Source organism: Callithrix jacchus, chromosome 5 (assembly GCF_049354715.1).
Source record: "Callithrix jacchus isolate 240 chromosome 5, calJac240_pri, whole genome shotgun sequence".
Classification (NCBI taxonomy): domain Eukaryota; kingdom Metazoa; phylum Chordata; class Mammalia; order Primates; family Cebidae; genus Callithrix; species Callithrix jacchus.
In genome coordinates, this window is record NC_133506.1 from 125,556,199 (window position 1) to 125,564,967 (window position 8,769).

Here is an 8,769-nt window from a genome sequence, read left to right on the forward strand (position 1 = left end):
ATAACTTATAAGACGATTACCCTGTGTGTGTACATATCAATGAATACTGCCCTCCAGTGTAGTCACCTTGAGAGACCACATATTTATATAAATAATACTGTTAAACTATTTTTGCCACTTCTCTTTCAGAAAAGCTTTAGAATCCCTTCCGTCCCCTGAGATGTGTGTCATCATTTGAGAATTATTATTTAGGTCTTATTGTTGTTTGTATTGCTTTTTACAAAAATCCTTACCAGGTGTTTCCCTCTTTGATTTACCTCCCTTTTTAAAAATCAAATTTAGCAAGAAGTTGTGTTTGACAATTTCTAGAAGTTAAATGTTCACTCAGAGTTGGAGTTTTGGCATCACTGAATCTTTGTAAAACACCATGTCATGGGTTCTGAAGATAATTTCAAATGAAGATTTCCACCCCCCTGCCCAAAATATATGATTATTTTTAAGCAGGCATTCTTCCTCTGGAATAAGTATAGTCTCCCAAAATGATTACTTTGAAGGAGAAAGAACCCCATAAGGGTAGGTATTCATTGATAAAATATCAGGTAGTCACGGATTTTGCATGTGAAAGCACCTATTCTCTATGGTTGGAGGCCCTGATGTGGGGGAATAATCCATCATTCTAATGACTGTGTTTAGTCACACTGATTTAATCAGAACAAATGGGTTAAGTTAGCAGCTTCTGTCATAGTGAAGCAATCTGAAAGGGAAACGTGTGTGTGCGCATGGCTCAAAATTGTTTGTATTTTACAGTTCTTGTATATTCTTCAAGCCTAACAAAAAATTCTATGTGCCAGAGATTCCTAAACTTTCTGTGTTCATGATGCCGTTAGTCATCTTGTAATTTTTTTCAAGGTACCCCAGGCCAAAATAAATACTTAATAGTTTAGTGTTTTAAATAATTAGGTCCCAACAGCTTAATAATAGCAGTTCTTTGCACAGTGTCCTGCATATGTCACCATGTTTCCCTTAAAAATTTCCAACATTGGCTAGTTGGGGTAACTCATGCCCGTAATCCCAGCACTTTGGGAGGCTGAGGCGTGTGCATCACCTGAGGTCAGGAGTTTGAGACCAGCCTGACCAACATGATGAAACCCCATCTCTACTAAAAATACAAAAATTAGCCGGGCATGGTGGCATATGACTGTAATCCCAGCTACTCGGGAGGCTGAAGCAGGAGAATTGCTTGAACTCAGGAGACAGACATTGCAGTGGGCTGAGATCATACCATTGTACTCCAACCCGGGCAACAAGAGTGAAACTCCGTCTCAAAAAAAAAAAAAAATGTACAACATCTTGCTAGGTCTGTGAGTGTGCTGTGGTGTCTCAGGATATCCAGTACATAATTTGGGGATGACAGATATCTATTATGTCAATGTTGGCACTGTTCGCTGTTGCTGACCTCAAAATGGAATTCTTGGCCACTCAACTCTCCATATTATTTCACTGTTTGTTTTGTTATTATATATATATATATATATATATATATATATATTTTTTTTTTTTTTTTTTTTTTTTTTTTGAGATGGAATCTTGCTCTGTCACCCAGGCTGGAGTGCAGTGGCGCGATCTTCGCTCACTGCAACCTCCACCTCCCGCTTTCAAGTGATTCTCCTGCCTTAGCCTCCCAAGTAGCTGGGACTACAGGCACATGCCATCATGTCCAGCTAATTTTTGTATTTTTAGTACAGATGGGGTTTTGCCATGTTGGCCAGGATGGTCTCCATCACCTGACCTTGTGATCCGCGGGCCTCAGCCTCCCAAAGTGCTGGGATTACAGGCGTGAGCCACCGCACCTGGCTGGCTAATTCATTTTTTAACTGTAACCCAACTCTGCTTTGCTTTTCCTCAGTCCTGCAATGCCATAGTGTTGTAGTCTAGAAAGTTGCAGTACTCATAAGCCCCAGCATCAGAGGAGGCTGGTACTAAGATGGCCAGGGTTCTTGATTTCTCCCATTGAACTTGATTTAGTGTCTTGGGGATTATAATCTCAAAGGAGGCAAAGAGGGGTTAATGTTTCATAGTTTATCACTAAAATGTCTTTGTTGACCAAGGGGCTTTATTAGCTATGCTCAGAGAAATAACTCTGTTTCTCTTAAAAGTGTCTAACAAAACACTTGTTTCTTTGGCCTGAAAGGACAATGGATACCTAGTTCCTAATTTCCCACCCAAATGCTGTTTTGGCTATGTTACTCCCTATGACCTTGAAGGTAAGATTTGTATATTTACAAAAATTATTGGAGCTGGTAGTCAGATCTAGTAAAATTAATTAAATGTCTATTGTGCTGCAATTTTGCCTTCTTAACATCTATCTATGACTTGAAGAGGGACTTGTTGGCTCAAAGGATCTTCTGCTTTTTTTTTTTTTTTGAGGCAGAGTCTCACTCTGTCACCAGGTGCCAAGCTGGAGTGCAGTGGCACAATCTTGGCTCACTGCAACCTCCGCCTCCCGGGTTCAAGCAATTATCCTGCCACAGCCTCCCGAGTAGCTGGGACTACAGCCACCACGCCCAGCTAAATTTTTGTATTTTTAGTAGAGACGGGGTTTCACCATGTTGGCCAGGATGGTCTTGATCTCTTGACCTCGTGATCCGCCCACCTCAGCCTCCCAAAGTGCTGGGATTACAGGCTTGAGCCACCTTGCCTGGCCAGGATCTTCTGCTTTTAATGAATTAGCAAGTGAAAAGGTATTCAAATAAATGTAACTTCATAGGACTTAATTTTTTTTTTAACTTTTCAAATGGTAGGTGCAGTTTTCCTTTAGGCTTCTGGAAATTTACGTAGTCAAATGGAAAAATGCCAAAGTAAAATCTAGGAAGAGGTAGCTACCAGACCTGAGAGAATAGAAAGAAAGCTATTTTATTCTAGGTCTATGTTCTTCTTGTGTTAGATTGGCTGTAGCGCTATTAAATGTGCTGACAGCTAAAGATGCTCTTTGTTTTTTTTTTTTTGGCTTTAATTGGAGTACTGTTGATTCTTTTGGGTATCTGTTGAAAGCTAGGGCCTTTTCCCTAGGAAAACTTACAATGTTAATTTTGCAAACTTCTTTTGTTGGGAGGGGGTTACAATTTTTATACCCTATAGTAAATTTCAATTGTAAAGGGCCTATGCAAAATGCCCCATAGGATCAGTAGCTCTGTTCTGTAGAATGTTGACTGTGACATCCTAGACCAGTGTTGGCAAACTTTTTCTGTAAAGGACCAGATAGTAAATATTTATGGTTTTGTGTTTTATACAGTCTCTATCATCTCTGCTCTTGTATCATGAAAGCATCTACAAACAATACAGAAATGAATGAGCCTGGTGGCTGTGTTCAAATAAAACTGTTTACAAACCAAGCAATGGGCCAAATTTGGCCCACAGGCCATGGTTTGCCAACACTTGTTTTAGAGCATTAAATATAAAACTCTAAATGATTTACTAGATGTATAGAGTACTTCCATTTTAGTGACTATTGAGCTCAGCTGCTGTTGAGGCAGATTAGGAAAATAGACATAGGAAACTGAATTTAGAAAGGATGAGGACTGTTTAGTCCCATGAAAGTTGCTTGTTAAATTCCTCAGGTAAGTATGAATTGTTCTGGAAACTGATAGAACAGTTTTCTTCAGATCAAACTGAGTACTTACTTTTTCCATTTCTATGCAATCACCAACATAATTTACTTCAATTTGGAAATAAGTGTCACACTTCTCTTAGTTGTTAACTATATCCTTGGATTAGGTTATTTGCATTTTCTTTCTTTCTGTAGTGTGGTTTATACACTAGAAGAATCATGAATCCAGATACTAGTCAATTTGTTTCTCTATTCCCTGAACTGTACTGAGATTGTGGAATTTGGGAGGTCAGACTTACCTCAAACAAAGAACAAGGCAGATAGAATTCTTAACATTTTTTAACTTATTCATCTCAATTATTTGTTCACATTTTAAAGAAGTAGGAAAGAGTAGTTTGAAGTACAAATATTTGTTCTCAGGTGTTCTTTGAGCTCCCTGTTCTCACTGCAACAGAAGACTCAGGCCTACCCCTTTTGTGTTGTCCCAGGGATGTGAGAGGAGTACTTCTCTTCTTTTAATCAGCAGAAACTTTCAATTTTAAGGGGCCTTTGCAAAATGCCTCCTTTCTGATGTAATTTTCTTGGGTTGCTGGCCCTAGTTGAATTTCTGGGCCCTGTAGCCTCTAGTGGAAGTCCTGTCTTCTCTATAGAACTAGAACAGGTATGTAATTTGCTTCACCTTCTGTTAGTACTTGCACCCCATACAGAATGCTATAAAAATGACTGTCTGGCAGTGACCAAAGCTTTCTCATTTTTTTTTCTTCCAGAACAATAGAACACATCTTGGCAAAACTATAGTCTCTTTATTATTTAGAAACATTCTTTTTCTTGCTGCACCATTAGGCAAATATACATTATGCTTAGAATGATACTTGGAGACTCCTTAATAGGGTATATTGAAGTATTTGATCTGGTAGTTTACCTAAAAGAATCTTTTCTCTTCACCTAGGGAAACAAAACCTGAATTCCAGAGCCTTCAAAATGAAATTATCCTTCCAGGGGAAGCACACTGACACCAAATACATCATCACCCACCAGCTGTTCTGGTGTTATTTTTCTGAGGTTTAGAGTCATTGTTTACAGCTATGCAAATATCATTGTACCATTACAGATTTTCTAATGAAGTAGATTGAAAACAAGACTTTAGCTGGGGGTAATCTTTTCAGTTTCTGACCCAAATTTCTTTTCAAGCAAAATTCCTCTGAAAGCCTCTTTCCTATAGCGGTGATGAAGGCACTAGACTAACCAGAAACATAAAGTAAAAAACTCTGTAGTAGGGAATTTTTGTTGGTACAAAATTAGTATCATCTTGTCACACATGCCTAATTCCTTGGGACTTTAGGTATCTTGACATCACTTGCATTATCTTTTGAACTTGGACATTGAACCCTTTATTTTTGGGAGTTTACAGTTAAATTTTGGAATAATTATGTCATAGTTCCTTCCCTCCCTCCCTTCCTTCCTTCTCTCTTTCTCTCTTTTCACTCTTGTTGCCCAGGTTGGCATGCGATGGTACAATCTTGGACACCTGGCTCATTTTTGTATTTTTAGTAGAGATAGGGTTTCTCCAGGTTGGTCTGGCTGGTCTTGAACTCCTGACTTCGGGTGATCCGCCTGCCTCAGCCTGCCAAAGTGCTGGGATTACATGCATGAGCCACTGTGCCTGGCTAAATTGGGTTGTATTTCTTTCTTAGACCTTGTCAGTATGAACGGAATTTTTTTGTGGGCAGTTAATCTTGATGTGCTCCATAGCTTTCCCAAGTTTATACTTTTGCATTTCTGAGATTCAGGGTCTTTTTTAAGGAAGAAGGTTAATGTTTACGGCTTGGAGGTTGAATTCAGGGAGTGTATTGGCAAGTTTAGGCACTTACTTGTGTCTTAATGTGGGAAACAGAATGTCCTAAGTAATCTCTAGAGTTTGTGGCTTAGACTAGGCCTTCAAAAGTCTTTTCTGTTTTCCTTTGCTGCAGTTGGTTGTTATTTCTCTGCCAGTCACAGATGACCTGGACTGACTTAATGCTTTTGTGGAAAGGAACTGATCTAGTCATTTTCATATATCAAAAATCAAAGTCAACAATTTTGTATCAGTCTGCCTAAATGAACCCTATTGTTTCCAGTTCTTAAAAATGTAAGGGCTATCTAAGAAAAGTTTAAGCAAAACCCTCATTCAAAACATGAGACCTTATAATAAGAACTTCCTTTGAAGATGAGCAGCAAGGTTGGGTATCTGATTTCACTAAGTAATATTCTATTGTGGTCAGAAATGAGTAATTGGCATCATTTAGTCACTACAAATATTTGTATTGGAGTCTACAAGATATTTCAACAAAGTAAGTCAAACCATACTGTCTTAGGGGATTGTCGCTGGACTTTGGAATTTAAGGCTGAACAGTGATGTGAAGTCATGTTTGGGGGCTGGAAGAAGAGAAAAATGCAAAGGGTGATGCTAAACTAGGAACCTCTTGGAGGAACAAGCTGATTTAAAAAAAAAGCTGGCAGACATATATATCCTTTAATTTATTTGCAGTGTTACTATATTATAGAGATGATTTCCTATGGGAAATCCCATTAAAAAGCCAAACTTTTATTGTTATTTTTCCTTAAAAATACTGAGCTATAAGTAGATTCAGAGAGTGGCATTAATTTGGATATCAGAACATTTTCTTTTGTATCCCTGGTGTTATTGATTCAAAAGTGTTATCATTTCAGACAGATGGCTGAACAAAAGTAAATGATTAGTGGGAAATACGATGGTTGAGAAATAGGAACAATACGCCTAAAGCATTGTGAGAATATACAACTCATCCATCAGCCACCTCTGGGTAGAAGAAACACAAATACCAAAACGTGAGCTCCTTAACCTTTGGTTCCAGAGGGCAGTTTCATTTGTAAAAAAGGTGGATGTTAAAGAAGGTTACCTGATGAGCAGACTTCTTTCCCATAATGAAGAGAACTGTGAATATTCTTAGAAATACACTACAGGTCTTCTCCAGAAGACCTAGATTTTATAATTTAAAATATAATACTCACAGCTAGTTTGAAGCTTCAGAAGCAGTAAATTATGGGAAAGAAATAGTTGTTTTCTTTTATTATTTTCTGATCTCAAGTTGTTTGTTCTGTTGTATGTTCAATATTTGGGGAGATAAGAGTGAGGTACAGCTGTGGTTTTCAGTCCATGTTCAGTGGTGCCCCTGAGGGTCTCTTGTTCTAAACAGAAGGGGAAGAGAGTGTGATGAAGGTCAACCCTGCCTATCTGAACCTCCATCAACCTCCAGTCAGAATATCTGGCTTCGAGTATTGTTCCTGTTAACTGGAAGTCTCTGTGGCCATTAAAAGCTTGGGAATGCTGGCTGAAATGACCACTTCAGCACTTTAAACAGTCTCAAATGTGGGAAATTTTATATCCAACCATGGCTGTGAGTTCCTGGCTTTTGCTGTATTGAGTATGCTCATAGAGATAGGGAGATAGGTGGCAAGAAGACAGGGTCATTTTTTTAATTGAGTATAAATCATTTTGAAAGGAAAGCGCAGGGAATTGATGTGTGACAGACATGCATGATAGCTCCTTATATGGGCTATTTTCCTAAAGTGGTTGAGAATGACCTGATCTTTGTTCACTGTCTCAGTGACAAGGAGTGGAGTGACTGGGCTCTTCATATGCAGTGGAATTTTTACATTTCTAGATTTGCAGAGGCAGGAGTTATCATTTTTGTTCATTGATCTATCAGAAAAAAGCAAAAGCCCTTTGGACAATGTTGACACAGACAGGGGTACGATCTGAGACTCAAGCTAACAGAGCTACCCCTTGCTGCATTTTACAAAGGTGTCATAGGTGGAGAAGGGTAATGGAAACCTGGTACAGCCTTTAGAAGCTGGAAGCTATGGTAGTGTATCTGTCATGAACTGCACACAAGGGAATGCTTAAACACCAACTGAGTCATATCAGGTGCCTTGTACACACACATAAAGAGTCTGGTAAATTCTGACAGTGTTATGTTTGCCACAAGAGCAAATTTAACAGCTGGGGTTTCACAGCAACTGTTTTAGAACACTATTTGTGCCAAAAATTTACATTGGGCAGAAATTTGTAGTGTTCTTGGCCAATCTCTGCATAAAAGCAGCTTGAGGAGGTTTGATTAAGAAAATTCAGTTTATCTCCTGTATTACCTCTGTGTTTGATTTATTCTTTAGTCTCAAATTTATTTTCTGAGTGAAGTGACTTTCTATATGAACTAAAATGATGTTTTAATAGAATAATAGGTATTTTTAGAGGAAAAATTTTTTGTGTGTAATTAACTTACACAACTAGAACATATTTCCTGTGATACTGAATCATCAACTTGAGTCATTTAAAGCTGAAAGAGGTGTTAGGAATGTAGTTTCAAATTGTTTAAATACATGAACAGTTTTCTATATATTTTGTGAAAATCTTGATGAGATGCTAGATAGAATTTCTTTATGGAGTTGAACTTGACAAGAATTTTAATAAAAGGTGGATTTCCTCGGCTTTCTTTGTGCTTCAGTTTCATAGCTGAAAATGCTGCTTCCATTTATTAATATGGTCTTTGTAAGAAAACACAGTAAAACGTTTTCTTACCTTCTGTAAATTTTGTGATAGACACATATTATTTGTATATATGATTGATTGTTTGCTTATGTTGCACCCCAAAGTTATTTTTAAACCATGTTTATTGTAAAGAGAGCCTTTGGGCAAGTGAAAAATACCTGGATGCTAGAATGAGGTAGTTCCAGAAGCTAGTTAGGAGCTTGCTACCTCTTCTTGGTACCTGAAATATTCTGAAAGGAGATCGGAGAGGTCATATGCACCCGTCTTTCAAAACCTATCTCCAGCACTTCAACATAGTGTCTCTGGAGAGTCTGAAATAAAGGAATGAATGCTATTCTGTAGATATCCTCATTGATGCTGCCATCTTTCCTACCAGGTACAACACACTGCTAGCTTTTTCTGATTGGAATCATCTCTTCTTTGTGGATTGCCGCATTGTCTCTTTGTGAATGAGGCAGGCTGAACTGTATGTAGAGCATGGAATTCATTCGAAGTTTATAAAGTAAAAAGACCTGTAAAGGATGTGGGTGGAAAGTTTCCATGCTCTTGAGGTGAATATTAAATTTAAATTCTAGCCTTTGGGAACTCTGTGCTTGTGAGCTAAAGAAGGAAAGAAGGAGTTGGGGTGTATATCTAACTTTTTGTTTTTCTATAT